Source organism: Geospiza fortis, unplaced genomic scaffold (genome assembly GCF_000277835.1).
Source record: "Geospiza fortis unplaced genomic scaffold, GeoFor_1.0 scaffold242, whole genome shotgun sequence".
In the NCBI taxonomy this organism is placed as follows: domain Eukaryota; kingdom Metazoa; phylum Chordata; class Aves; order Passeriformes; family Thraupidae; genus Geospiza; species Geospiza fortis.
The window spans coordinates 345761-360761 of record NW_005054574.1 but is presented as its reverse complement, the minus strand read 5'-3'; the positions used below and the strand labels follow the sequence as shown (position 1 = coordinate 360761).

The window sequence follows — 15001 nt, the reverse complement described above, 5'->3', positions numbered from 1 at the left end:
ATTCCCCAAATGTTCTCTTTCCTGAGAAAATCCCAACCCAACCTCAAAGCACTGGGCACTAATAGCTGTAAAATGCAAACTAAATTATACTGAGTGAGGATAGATATAATTTTTTAAGTATGACCACTGTGTTTCATAAATAGTTTCATAAACCTTTTCCTCATCTTTCCAGATATTTTTGGTCTGGTAATCTTCTCTCTAAATATTAAAAGGAGTCAAAACAAAGTATCGTGGGAGTTACTGGTATGTTCCTTGTTCATTTCAAAATAGATTCAGGCTGTACAAAGTAATATAATATAGCAAAGGTGGGTTGGGTGCTCATTTTTCTTATTTCCTATAAAGGAATAAAGTGAAAAGGCACTTTAAATTATTTTTTTAAAATGTGTCTACAGGTGTCTCATATCTTGTTTAATTAGTATAGGCTCAGTAGATAATTAAACAAGATATGAGACACCTGTTGGAACATTCACAACTTCCAGAGGGGCTTTGAATGTAAAAACTTCTACATCTGTGCTTTGGAACAGGTGAGACTCATTAACTCACAGCCACATTATAGGTCTCCAATTTCACTACATGTTCTCTTAATTCTTCTTCTGAATCTTTAACCAGACAACCTGACAGAGTTTTGCTATCTGCATTCCTCACTTCCACCGTTTATTTCCTCTCACCTATTTATTTGCAAACACAACAATGAGAGAAATATTTGCTAAAACTGAATCAGATTCTTAATATACTGGTATCAGCTCAGTGATCAGTAAATTTTGCTTGTGGCAGTTTTTCCAGTGCAACCTTGGGACAGAATTTCATGAAACATGGATTTCCATGCTGTGCTTGACATGAAATAACACCCCTGCCAAGAGCACAGTTCATTTAAAGTGATCTACAGTCCCAAAGGTCTGGGTAATCTGGGTAAGTCCAGATGTACAGGGATGAGGACAGTGAACTGGACAGTAATGCCTGCATGATGCTGCCAGTGGAGTTTCTGCTTGGCTTTCTTGGGAAAACTGCCCTAATGTCACACTATGGGTCTGGATTCAGAATCGCTGAAAGAAAGGAAGCTCCAAATGTTGCTATTACCATTAAAATAGAGGCAGAGCTGAAGCGGTTCCCCCGTGCTGAGGCTGTGGGTTTTAGCTCGGTCGGTAGATGTCAGTGCTACACAGAAAACCACACATGGACAGGTTCTGAAGCCAGAATGCCTCAGAAAAAACGGCAGCGCTCTTTTTTTCACCTTAGTGTCAAGATGCAGCTGGTGGAAAAGGGGAGAAGTGAACGTATTTTAGAGGGAAAATGTTCTTGAGAAACATTGGAGATTCCTGTGTCCTACATACAATGAAACACAACAATTGGGTAGTGACATATTCAGGAGTGACATATATAATTTCAGTCTGAATTTTGGAAAGTTTTCATTCATTCTTTGAGGAAAACATCCATTGTCACCTTCCCTTTCCAGACTAGTGCCCTCTACACAGGTACACAGTGAAAAAGTATATAATGTTTAAATTGATGAGCTAATCCTAAATCCTTCTCTACTGAAAACAAATTAAGGACTGACTCATTACATTTCAGCCCAGTTTAGAGTAGAGTTTATAAATAGCATGGTTTATTTTGAGCATAGTAAATCCAAACAGGCAACACTGAACATGTCATTAAAGAATAAATTCAATGTGGCTTTTTAAGCCTCCAGAACCTCCATAGCTTCACAGCTTGCTGAATTGCTACAAAGAGCTGCAAGTCTTTCCAAAAACCAGTATACCAGCCCAGAAAGTCTTGGGCTAATCCAGACTTGACATTCCCTTTGGTGCTTGGGAGGGAGCCAGCCTCAAGATTGGTCAAAAGGTTTCCAGCAATGAAGACAATAAAGGGGATCTTGGGTATTAGGAATAGAAGATTAATGCATGTAGACCGAAAAGGGAATTACTAGAAGGTGTTGGGGTTTTCTAATTTGGTCAATGCAAAGGAAGTTTGTCAGATAAACACTATTTGAACTATCTTTGACCTGAAACTCAGTTGTAGGTCCCACCCCAATTTTAGTTGGGTACATGAATGCTACACCTCTAACCACAATTTCCTCCTGCAATATTCACAGCAGAGACATGGATTAAAAGCAGTTTAGATTCTGTGAATGCTCTGGTGTGGCCATACAGGTTTAGCAGAGCTGTCTGAATGTGGCCAGCTGAGTCCAGCACCTTTAACACGTCAGATGAGGGCACTTGAAACATTTGCAGGCACATTAATTCTCTCCTGACTACAAAACTTCATATACCTGCTCTAAATGATCCAGAGCTGGGCCCTGTTTGCATTCCTTTCACAAATATTTGGGAAATGACTGCTTTTTTTCCTAAACCCACCAAGATTCACATATGAGTACAGGTGAATAAATGACGGGGATTTAGTATTGCTTGGTTATTATTTCTCACCTGCTTTTGTTACTCATGGCCCCCTTGGGCACAGAGGCCAAGCTGAAGAGGGAAAATGTTCCTGCTAATACCTGTGATGGTGGTCACAAGGGTTTTCAGGTGAAGGAAGAGACGAGATCCTTGACTCCATGATCAGAAGGCTTGATTTATTATTGTATGATATATACATCTATTATAACTAAACTAAAAAGAAAAAGAAAGGAGAGGTCTTCAGAAGCTGCTAAGCTAAGAAAAGTAAAGAATGATAACACTCGAGCTGGCCTTGACAGACTGTGAGAGCCAGCTCTGCTGTGACTGGTCACTGAATCAAAACATCCACACCAGACCAATCACGGGTCACCCTGTTGCATTCCATAGCAGCAGATAATTATTGTTTACCTTTTGTTTCTGGGGCCTCAGCTTCCCAGAAGGAAAAAACCCTAAAGAAAGGATTTTAGTGAAAAGGATGTCTGCGACAAATACCAGCTACCCCTCATCTGCAGTCAATACTAAGAGGTAGAAGTGAGTATTTTATCATGATCATTGTTACATTTGCTTTAGGAATTGTTTCACATCTTTACTACATGACTGCCTTGGCTGCCTGTATTTCAGGTAACTCTGTCTCTTAATTCTATAAGGAACACAAACCCCAAGGAGGGCATTCCTAACATTCATTTAACCCAGCAACTGTTATTGAAACCCTAATGCCTGAAAATTTCCCATTTTTTCCCTAAGTAATTTAGTAAAAAAGTAGCACTCCTTGCAAGTCTAGTGTGCAAAGTGGTGCTTCCCAGTGTATTTCTGGTACCGGCATTAAAATATACACCAGGCTTTCCATGATATGGAGGGCATCACTAGTGATTCCTTTGCACTGAATACTTTCAAACTCTAAATACTCTAATCAAAAACAAAATGTTGATGCAAACTTGCTGTGTAAATGCCATACTTGTTTTGCGTTTCATGTTTTATGCATGCTTCACTCTCTTCCCAAAATTCCTCAACAGCCTGAGTTCCCCTCAGAGGAAGTGTGTGTGCCTATGGATTGAGACCATTGGAGAAATTGGCATCAGAGGGAAAACGTGATTATGATTTTGCACTGTGCAGGTCTGGGATGCCTGGCTTGGAACAAAAGGTATTTTAAACCCCTGGAGCTCAGCACTGAACCTCTGAAACCACTTTGTTGGCAGCTGTCTGTGTACATCTCCATTAGCTCCTGCTGCCCTGGCTTTATCCCTTGGGGATCATTCCATAAATTAGGTGCCTTGCCAATTATTTTTTCTAAAATCCTGGCCCACCTGGGAACATTAAAAGAAGCTCATATTGGCTTAGAGCCCTTGCAGCTTCCCAACTTTTTTCAATTTGCAAACCAGCATAAAAAGTCAGTGAAAGTATTGAATTTTCCATGAATTAGCCAACAAAACAACGTCCTCATGCTTGCTTTTCTTAGTTCTTGGTACACCCACATATGTATGTGCACATCCAGGTGTGGTGCCAGAGACCCCAGTTTGAGAACAGATTTTCCTGAAGGCTTTTTTCTGAAGGCAGTCATTGCCAAACATTTCAGAAGTATAAAAAAAAAAAGGTGACTTTGATGACACATATCCTTATGTGTTTCTTACTAATCTGAGGCAATTAGAAAATGACTCATTCTTACAAATAAGAATTTCTCATATGCCTCTATCTGTTAGAGTAAATGTAGACATTAGTCAGGTATACCAAGTCTTTTTCTTTTTTTCAGCCTTCTCTTGCATCCTGGCCTTGTTTTTAGACATTGTAGCAACAAAAAGCAGCATCTCACAGGCTGACTGAGCACAGCCCCAACAGGAGGACTTGCTGTGAGCTTTCATTTGTGTCCTTTTTCATTTGTGCACTTCATTTGAGAACACCTCGGAAATGCTTCCTGGAGGACAGACCTGTTAAACTGAGAGAGGAGGATACAGGGATGGGGAATAAGGAAGTGCATTTGGAAGGCTCATGCTGCAAGCTCTCTGCAGAGCTCTGCTGTCAGGGTTCAGCCCACTCTCCTGCCTATTTTTACAACCAGCCTCTCTAAAACCTCCTTTCTAACTATAGCACAGACCAATAAGGTGGAGCACTTATTAGTCAGACTTTTATACCCTTGCCTTTTTTCCTAACTGTTTCATACGAATTTTTCCTTTTTAACAGGATTTCTTCTCGTGGCACCCACATTTACACAGCAGCAGAGCTGCACCCAGATAAATCACCCTGGAGAATGCTCAGGCTTGGTATATGACACTATCATAATAAATCACTCCAAAACAGTATAAAAAGAAGGGTTTGTTTTTAGAGAAAATAGGGATATGGAGTGCTTCCAGTAGGGTTATAGAACAAGTGGTATCTGAGCATGGAAGATGCTGTAAGTCAGGGTAAAACATCCCAGCAGGATTTTTTATTTTCAATCTTGATCATCAGCTCCTGGTGTTTCAAGTCATTAAGCAGTCCGCAGCTCTAGAAATGGTGCAATTTTATTAAGACTGTTTCAGTTTATGCCCTTAGTTCGACAATTGATAAAATTTATCTGGGCATTTAGCAGTTTTGATTCCTTTCCCTTGAAGAAGGAGGGAGGGACTCTGAGGCTAGAAACTACCCCTTCAAAATAAAGCTGTGGCTGTCTTGTGTAGTTGCATAATTAAAAAAAAAAATGAGGTAGGGAGATGTTCTGTAAAAATCCTTATCTGGATAGGGAATGACTTCATCTGGAGCAGATTTCCCTTTTCTCTTCCTTCTCTGTCAATTTATAACTCCAGGACAGCAAACTGACTTTCATGTCAGGCTTTTGCTGAGAGAGTGGTGAGGCCCTGGCACAGGTTGCCCAGAGCAGCTGTGGCTGCCCCATCCCTGGTCCAAGGCCAGGTTGGATGGGGCTCAGAATAAGCTGGGCTAGTGCAAGGTGTCCCTGCCCATGGCAGGGAGTGGAATGAGATTATTTTTAAGGTCCTTTCCTACCCAAATATTCTGGGAGTCTGTGATTCTGTGTGGGTTTCTAATCCTGCTTAGCCCTCACAGGTTATTGTAGTGCTAATTCAATTGCTATGTATTTTCTACCTCTCTTGAGTATCTTTTGCAGATATTACATATCAATTGTACAGTGATAAACAGAAGATCCATAAGGAATCAGGACCATTGCTGCTAAGTACAATAGATCCATCAGGTTGAAAGGTACAGCTTTTTTTTTTTTCCCAAAACTATTTGACTCTTGCAGTTCTTTATCTTGATGATAATGATACATTTGCCTGCTGCAGCTAATTGCAGAGCAATTAATCAAAATATTTTATCTTTAACTCTGTCAGCTAACCACCTTTGTAAGCATTGATATGCTGATATTACCATATCAATGGTCTATATATTTTAGAATTTTTATGTTTTTACAGTATTTGCCCTTTTCTATTTATGCTGGGCCATCAGCCATGTGGATAAGAATTTTTTCTTTCTGCACATGGAATTGTTATAAAACATTGTTATAAAACATGTGCACTCCTCGGCTAAATTTTCTGTGAATTCCCCACTCCATTTGTGGTTATGGCATTCCTACCGAGCAGAGCCAGACCCCATGTTCACAGGAACCAGTATCAAGTTGTGTGAAGGACTGATGGACTGAGCAGAGGCCAATTGAAAGCATTTTAGAAATATTAAGTTGTCTTCTGTGGTGTTGTTTTGTTTTGCTTTGTTTTTGCCACCAAAAAAAAAAAAAAAAAAAAAAAGAACAGAAAAAAAAAAAAGAATAAGCAGCAAGAAAATAAATCTGTAGGTTCTCTCTTTTCTTCGTAGGTTTATCTTGCCATCTGGGGATGGCTAGATTGTGAAAGGGAGGAAAATGACACTTTGCCAGGTTCTCATCTGAATATTGTCTTGCAGAGCCTTATGTCACCTTCCAAAACTCCCTCCTCTGAAGTCAGAGTCGGCAGCAGCCAGTGCCCACTGCTGGCTGGCTCTAGATGAGATTTTCCTTGCGTTCCCTACAAAGGAGGTTGTGCTGCCAACAGCTGGAGTTATGCTAATCCAATACAGCTCCCCCCACTCCAGTGTCCCACAGGGAAAGGAGGATGCTGAAAGGACAGGAGCCTCTGGCATGACCACAGGTGAGGTGTCTTCCCTGGGAAAGTTGTCCTGCTCCATCCCAGCCCACAGAATCCGCTCTAAACGAGGCTCTCCCAGATGCCTACCCAAACATGAAATGCCATCAAGGCAAAATGATTTTCCTGGAGTCCAGGTCGATGGAAACATCAGATCCTGCTCCAAGTATGAGTGGGAGGTTGTCCAGCTTTAGTTTATCCATAATTTTTCAGGTAACTATAGAAATATCTGGTGTTCACTCAGTCCATTGTCCGTTCCAATTTCCAGATAAGCTTTCAGCCTTTGTCATCTGAGCCCTTCTTTATCTATTGCTGTCACCTGAAATCTTAACAAAAGAAAACCTGTAAAAGAATGCAAATTATATGCATCTTACTCTTTTTTGACAGTCTCTTTTGACAATCTCTTTTGACAATCAAAAGCTTTACAAAGAGATGGTTTGGTTTTGTTTTGTTTTTTCCTTTTTCTTGTTTGCTGAAAATTGCCCAAGCTTTGCCACAAAAATAAATTGTAACAGATGTCTCAGCACCCACATGGAGCTATGTGAACATCACATCCAGGCACACTCCAGAGGCTTTGTGGAGGCTGGGAGCTGAGCAAGGGCTTGGGGCTTTTTTTTTTGGCAGGTATTTGACTTCAGGTAAAGTGAGGCAAGAACCCCAGCTCTTGCAGATACAGCTGCTCATTTGTGGTGCCTCTGTTTGGGGACACAGCAGATGTCCAACCCAAACAAATGCATCACAGCTCTGAAAACCAGGCTTCTCCTACTCCGTGTTGGGAAGCTAATTTTGCTGGCAGCACCAGCTGTTATTTTTCCTTCCTGTTTGTGGCACTGCTTATCTTGTAATAGGTGATATGAAGCGGCTTAGGAGGTGCTGTGAGGCACAAATAATGTGTGTTTGTAAAGTACTCCAAGGCACTTGGACTGAAAGCAGGTAGGAAAGTGTCACACCTGGCTACCAGCAGGGTCAGGATCTCCACAGCAGCCTGACTCTGGTAGCAGTAGTTTCTGCATGATGACATGACAGGAGTCATTTATTACATCTCAGGGCTGCTATCTCTGCCAGGCATGTGTCATGTCTGTATGTCCTTCTGAGCACAACCCCTGAGAGCAGCATCCTGTGAAAAGTACCACACACCTTGCACCAGAACAATTCTTTAGAAAGAGCTCTTTAGTAGTCTTTCTTCATGTGATAAAATGATGGTAAAATCCAGTGGGACTGAGATGAGTTTCTGTATCAGACTAAAACACAATAGACAGGAGACAGTGTGCTGCATTTCTGTGCATCCTGTTTCTGTGCTCTTTAAACTTGTTGCATGTGTGTAAACACTACACACACACACACACACACACACACACATGTAGTAATCTCCATGGAACTAGGGAAAGCACCATGGAGAATTGAATAATAGGAATGCTGAGACAGCAACATAGTTCCCTGACCTCCACCCCAAAGCTTATCCCTGTAACCCTATAGGCCATGTTACTTTAACCCTTACTATTGGTCAAATCTGGATTCCCCTGAAACCCATAAAAGAGGCATTCTTTAGCCCATTCGGTAGAAGAAGAGCTGTCGCTGGGACCCTTCACAGACCTCCCCAATAAAGCCATCTCTGTGGAGCCAGCCAGCGCCTCTCCTTCTCCTCTCTCGCCGTCTGCCGCAGCCTCAGCCCGGGAGCACCCCTGCCTAGCAAGCAAGAGGTGAAATCCTAAGAGCTTGCAATCACTATAAGAGCTGATAATCATCATGCTTGCTAGAGGGTAGCCCTGCGGCATCGGCCTGAGCTAAGCCTGGCAACTCGGGCACCCAGCCTCCCTGGGGACTGGGCTCCTGAGCTAATAAGGCCAGAACAGAGGCTTTATTACACACACACACACATATATATATTTGGGTGGATGGGGAAGCAAACTTGCCATGTCCCAAAAGAGTCTTATTGGGTAAATTAATAAAACCACTCACGGTTTAGTGGGTTGGTTTCGTAACAGACCAGTTCATCTGTGGTGGGTTAGAACATGCCAATTAAGAAGACAAAAAACCATAATTCTGTTTCATAAATTGACTAATTGCCATGAAAACTTTGGGACTTGGAAAGTCTGAACTGTTCTGCCACAGACAGCATGTAAGTAAATCAACATTCCAGTTTAAATTGAAGCTTCCCATGCCTCAGACAGGAAAATATCTAAGCTCTGCTTTGTGTTTGGTAAAAATTCCAGCTACATATTTACGAAAATATTTAAAGTAGTGAGCACATGTGTTACATTACACAACTTTAAATGAAATTTGTGTCCTGCTGTGTCCCCCAGTATTTCAGAGGAAAAGAGGGAGGAGACAGGGAAAAGGACCAGGCAGAGCTGACTCCACAGACTGAAGATATTCATAATGCCTGGAAGCACTGCTGGAAATCCCCTCCTATGTACACCGAACTCCTTGAGGACCAAGAACAAAGTTCTGAAACATTTCTTCTGTCTTAAATCTTCTCTGCACATGAGGAGGATGCAGGTCCCAGCTCGACAAGTGGGAAAGAACCACTGCAAGGTGTCTCTGCAGCCTGGGATGCACCCAGGGCTACAGCAAATAGCAATAGCAAAATCAATAACTCCTTACAGGAATAGCAGCCATTCCCACCACTGTGACCCGGGATGAAAGTTTGGGTGGGTTTCTCCATTCTCACTCTGACATGAAAAGAAATCAGTAAGTCTTTGTCTCTTCATTTTAACTGCTGAGCCCCTGTCTGCCTTCCAGCTTGTCTTTTTTGGAGCACAGTGGGAACATTTGCTTTCCCTAAACTTTAATTGAAATTATTTTCCCATACAGTCACACAATCTGAGATGCCATGGACTTTAAGAAAAATTCTATCATCTATCTATCATCTATCTATCTATCTATCTATCTATCTATCTATCTATCTATCTATCTATCTAATCTCTGTGTATATCCTGAAAACTGTGTTGGCATCATTGTCATTTGGAGAACCTGGACTATTTTTCATGTGAGGACAAAGCTTTATGGGCTTCATCTTTTATTTCACTCCAAACACAATTCCTCCTTTGTTGGTCACAGAACTGAAAAACTACAGCTCCATAGAGTTCAGCATGCGCTTTATTTTCATTTTCAGGACAGAGTCTGTTCACAAATAAGATCTTGCCTCGCCAAAAACTTAAATACAGTCTGTGTCATGGGAAAAAGAATTGGAAAGATTGGAGACCTCTGCTCTGGTTATATCTGGATACCAGCTGTCAGTTCTCATCATCCTTGGGATAGCAGTGTGCATTTTCCATCACAAATGCCATTAGGAGCATCAGAACAGAGCCTTTGGTAATGAATGAAATAGCTACAGCCCACATGAATCACAAAGCAGCTAAAGAGAAAAGCCTATGAGAGAGAGTTACCCAGAAAATCACTTGATTAAGAGCTAAAAGAGGCTACTGCTCCCTTAGGAGAATCAAAAAGTTCCTTGTTGGTAGCAGAATATCAAGGCACATCAAAGATTAGAAGAGAGGTAGTTACTGAGGGCAAAAACCAGAGCTGTGCCCACACAATTAAGATGTGAATTAGGAGCACAGGCAAAGGAGAGAGAAGCTCATCTGTGTCACAAATGACAACTCAGATGGGATGAACTCAGTTAAAGTCCTTGCAGTCACACCTGTACAGAGGTGCTTCAGCCTTCCATGCACTTTACAGGCTCAGCTGCTCAGCAACCTCAGCTCTCCATTTAGAGCTATTTGGAAGGATACGCCTACATAAGGAAATCCTGCCAGAGCAATGTATTAGATGGTGATAGAGGAAGACAAAAATTACTATAAACTGACTGATTAAAAGAACTGTTCCTCTTTTCAACCTTTATAGTTCTTTCCACTTGTCCCATTTTACTTTTGCTGGTGTGGGTAACACTGTGCTGATATTTTGATGATGACTCTTGATGCAAATCTCTTCTGGAGCTGATTTCATAGCTGGAGCTGATTTCATATCTGGAGCTAAAGCACTTTATGGAAGGAAAAGTGCTTTGCTGAGTGCTGTTAAAACTCCTGCAGAACTGATGATGGTCACATCCAAAATTGTTCTCAATGAGCCAGAAAGGCAAAGGTTGCACCTCCCCTGCTCCAGCAGCTCTCAGGAAGAGAGGGAGGAATTCTCCCAGCAGCCAGGGGCAGCCCACAGCTAACACACCTCCTGAATCTCCTTGGAAAGCACTGACAAGGAGGCCTAGTTTTGTCTGGGATGGAGTTAATTTTCTTGTTAGCAGCTGGTACAGTGCTGTGTTTTGGATTTAGGATGAGAATAGTGCTGATAACATTCTGATGTTTTAGTTGCTGCTGAGCAGTGCTTACTGTAAATCAAGGACTTTTCAGTTTCCCAGGCTCTGTCAGCCATCAGGTGGACAAAAAGCTGGTGGGAGGGAAACAGCCAGAAGAGCTGACCAAAGCTGGCCAAAGGGGTATTCCATACCACAGAACATCATGGTCAGTATGAAAACTGGGGGGAGCTGCCTGGGAGCTGCCAATCCCTGCTCAGGAGCAGGCTGAGCATCGGTCAGCAGGAGTGGAGAAACTGCATTGAGCATCCCTTGTTTTTCTTACCTTTGATTCCTCCCTCTCTTTTTTCTACCTCTCTTTTCATTACTATTAATAATATTATTATATTTGAATTTATTTCCATTACTAAACTGATCTTTTATTTTTACTTCTTTTTCATTTTGCTTCTTTTTTTTCCCCAATTCTGCTCCTCATCCTAGTGTTGAGGAGGAATGAGGGAGCTGCTGCATGTTGTTGAGGTGCCATCCGGGGTTAAAACACGGCATAAGGAAATACACAACACCCTGGCAGGAAGCCTGGGCTGGGCTGGCTGTGACAGGCCACTGGAATTACTTCCTTGCAATTTATCTTATCAAGACCAACACATCACAGAGGAGGAAATACACAGAGAAGCTTCCAAGGACAAGGTCACCATATCTGCCAGTAGCAAAGGCAGAAATAGGAGCAACGCTCCCTTCAGTCCCAACAGCATAATTATTCCGATCAACTGTATTTTATAAGTGTCATTAGGACACTGCTGAAAAAAAATTATGATGATTAAAAGACAGCAACTACTGGAATATAAAGTAGAGATGACATAGAACAAAGTTTTCAGAAAAATACCAGGAAATTACAAGTTTAACCACAAGTGAAACAGGAGCCTGGGCAGAACTGATCACACCTCTGAGACCAGCATCAATGTGAAGGGAAAATCTGAAAGGGAAATCTTGGATGAATAACTCCTGTGGTGCTCATTTCAGGCAGGGGAAGTGACAGGCTGCACTGAGAACCAGCCACTTTTCTGGCTCCACAGCCATGAATACAGCTCAGTGGGAGATCCCAGACCTCTGGAGAGACTTGACTGGCTCTGAATGAAGGATCTCTGTTCTACCCCATCCATGACAGAGCCCAAAACACTTTGGCAGGATCTCTGGTGTTTGTCTGAGCAGTGCGAAGTGAAAGTTGAGAGTGATTTGTGCGTGCACAGCTGTGAACATACAACTGAAATAAACCACCCAGCAGCAGTAAATCTGCAGTAAATAAAAGCAGAGACAAGAGACTGTGAAAAGGGTACCTCTGTCCTCCCTTGCCCTCAGGAGGAGGTCAAATGCTGGTGCAAATGCCTTTGAAGTTAGAGGGACCAGCTGTGTGTCGCTAGTGAGCCCCTCTGGCTCCTTTGTTTTTAACTCAGCTCTCAGCGACATGGCAGCAGTGCAATTTAAAGCATATGAGGAAATCAGAATAAGACTTTTCATGGTTTCTCAGATTTTTGGTTTTCTTTTTTTTTTTTCCTTAGGTCACCTGGAATACTTCAGAGATTGCTCATATGAGTGCAGAAAATAGCAGAAAGGCAGCCACTCATGGAGAATGGAAATATTACACTGTTTTAATGAATGCAAATCATTCAGGTGACTGGAAAGCCCTTCAATGTAAAGGGTTAGTAATTACCAACAGATAAGTAATATGAGGAAAAAAATGTTCTCTGTGGTCTGGAATGTTCAGTCCTCTGCTTCTACCCCTCCTTCACATAATTAAAACTAAATTGACTGATTGCTATGTCCTCTACTAAGAAACTGGAGGTAAAGAGGCAAGGTAAGGCACAACCCTAGATGGAAATGGAAAATAAACCTGGTGAGGCAAGAGACAGCTGTGCTTCACCCCATGCCATACTGCTAACCCCGGGATCTGAAGTCTTACGACACGTGCTGTCAAATGTAGTCACTTGGCTCTGCATGAACAGGCCCCTAAATGTACCAGGTGTCCCCTCTCCCAGTGTGTCCCCAGCAGCCTTCCTGCTTTGGAGCAGCTCCAGGTGACAAACCTCAAACCTCAGGCGTGGTTTCCTCCCCTGCTACTACTCAAAGTGATGGTGGGGTGAAATTGTCTACAGGATTTTCCTGGCTGCCTGGGGCAGTGTGAGGGCTCAAGGGAGACAAGAATTTGGACAAAAGATTGCTGTTCTAGCCAGTCACCCTCTCCTATCTGTAATTTAGATAATATTCAACAACTGCACAAACAAAGCCATGCGACTGGTAGAGGTTTTTATTTGCTGAGAGAATCATTAGCAAGTGTCTGTCTTTCCAAGGCCTCTCTTACCTGTAAAGCTGCTTTAGCATTGTGAGATGGGTGCATTTGTGTATCTTCCTTAACAAAATGCCTCCCACATCCACCACTTTGCTGGTCCAGGGCACTAAACAGCCCCCAGGTTAGCAGTGCCTTAATTATCAGTTCCTGAAGGGCAAAGCAATCTACCACAAGCAGATAGGAGAGGCATTGATAAACAGCCTGCTCCCCTTTCCTCTAACCTTCCCAGGAGGACATGCAGAGTGATGGTAGGATTGTGTTTGGGGCATTGCTAGGAAAACAGGCTGGTTTTGCCAAGGCTTCATCCCTCATGTGCTCCCTGTTGCTTTGGTAATTCCCTTTTTGATTCCAAAGGCAGGAAAGGGAGCTTCCCCATCAGTGTTTCACAAAAGAGCTGGGGTTACAGCCATTAATGCAAGCCATGACCAACATTGAACTGCTTTGTTTGTGTGGCATCAGACAGTTAATATGAGATAGAACTCTATTTTCTTTAAAACCCACATTATTTCATGTGTGCATAAGATACGATTTAAATTCCAGTTTATAAATACCATACAAAACCCTTCTTAAACTAGAAACAAAACATAAAACATTGCCCAAGAGAGTAAAGGACTCCTGGAGTTCTTTATCCACACAGTTCTTAGAGATCAAGATGTCCCAGGGATTTTCTCCCAACTCAGTTTACTTCCACACAGTTCTTATAGATCAGGATGTCCCGTGGATTTTCTCCCAACTCAGAGTTTCTTTTACTTCCACCCAACAAATGTCAAGCATTAAAGCCACCAGAACAATGATTTAGTCCACATTTCATTGCCTGCACTGGAACAAAGGTTTCTGTGTAGTCTGTGATCAAAGCAAGTTGCAGCCTCTGCCAAATAATTATGGCCACAAGGAGAATTTTCAGGAAGATTTTCTGAGATGTATTAAAAACTCTACACTGATGATAGAAAGTAGAAAGCTGCAGCAATAGGAATCAAAGGAACCCTAGGAACATAAATGATCTCTAGGAAACTTCATCAAGAGGCAGCCCAGATATGTTTGCACTGTAGGCAAGGACTGCCTTAACTTTTTACTTCGTTTTTGTACATCTGTGATTCCATCCTTTTTCATGTATGACTAGGCAATTTGAGTGCTAAACTAATTCAGCACAGAGAGAGAAAAAAGAAGCATACTAGCTGAAATAAGACTCTTCTCCTATTAACCATATCCACCACAATTATTTGTAGAATAGGACTTTCACTCTGCTAATTACATGTGCAATAACAATTCAGGTTGACAGGAAAGAGCACATAACAATTGCACAGGAAACTCACATGTGTGCTTTCCAACCTTCTCTCTGAAAAGTTACAGATTTCTAAATATCATAGATCTTGATTGTGAAAATTATGCACTTCAATCACAAAACATGACTGGGGTGTTTATTCAGTTTACTCACCTGATGTGTGTCTTGGTATGGAAATGTGGCATTTCTTGACAAAGTTTGCAAAACACAAGCACTACTTTTGCCTCTCAAACTGCCTGTTTTGCTCCCAAATAACAGCACATCTCATTTTTTTAGCTCAGATACTTGATACCAGCAGGTGAGAAAATAAACCCTCAGATATCCTACCAAAGTGCTGCTCTTCGCACAGCATCAGAGCAAAAAACAGGTGGTGGAATGAGCATCCATGGCTGTTTCAGTGGAACATTTTTTTCAAAGCCACAGATAGAACTCGTGGAGCTGCTGTTATCCCAGCTTCTGCTGTGCCATTGCACATCCCTCACTACAAAGCAGAATTAAAATTTGAGGTTCATTTCCCAAGGTTGGGCGTGGAGTTAGCTCTGTCATTTGAAATAACCACGCCTCACACAGCAATAAAGCTGAAAGGGAAGCTGCCAAAGGTTGACCTTTCCTCTGGTATTTCTATGCCAG

At 42.0% G+C, this 15001-nt stretch overlaps 1 long non-coding RNA gene across 1 annotated transcript in view; it reads right to left on the bottom strand.

Moving 5' to 3' along the window:
* The window catches only part of LOC115948861, a 15240-nt gene extending 439 nt beyond the window's left edge, over positions 1-14801 (bottom strand). Inside the window, exons 1-2 of the long non-coding RNA XR_004082628.1 lie at positions 14525-14801; positions 1078-1249 (exon numbers count right to left, since the gene is read on the bottom strand). This is a non-coding gene — a long non-coding RNA (uncharacterized LOC115948861). The remainder of the gene's footprint in view (positions 1-1077; positions 1250-14524) is intronic.
* Between the last annotated feature and the right edge of the window lie 200 nt (positions 14802-15001).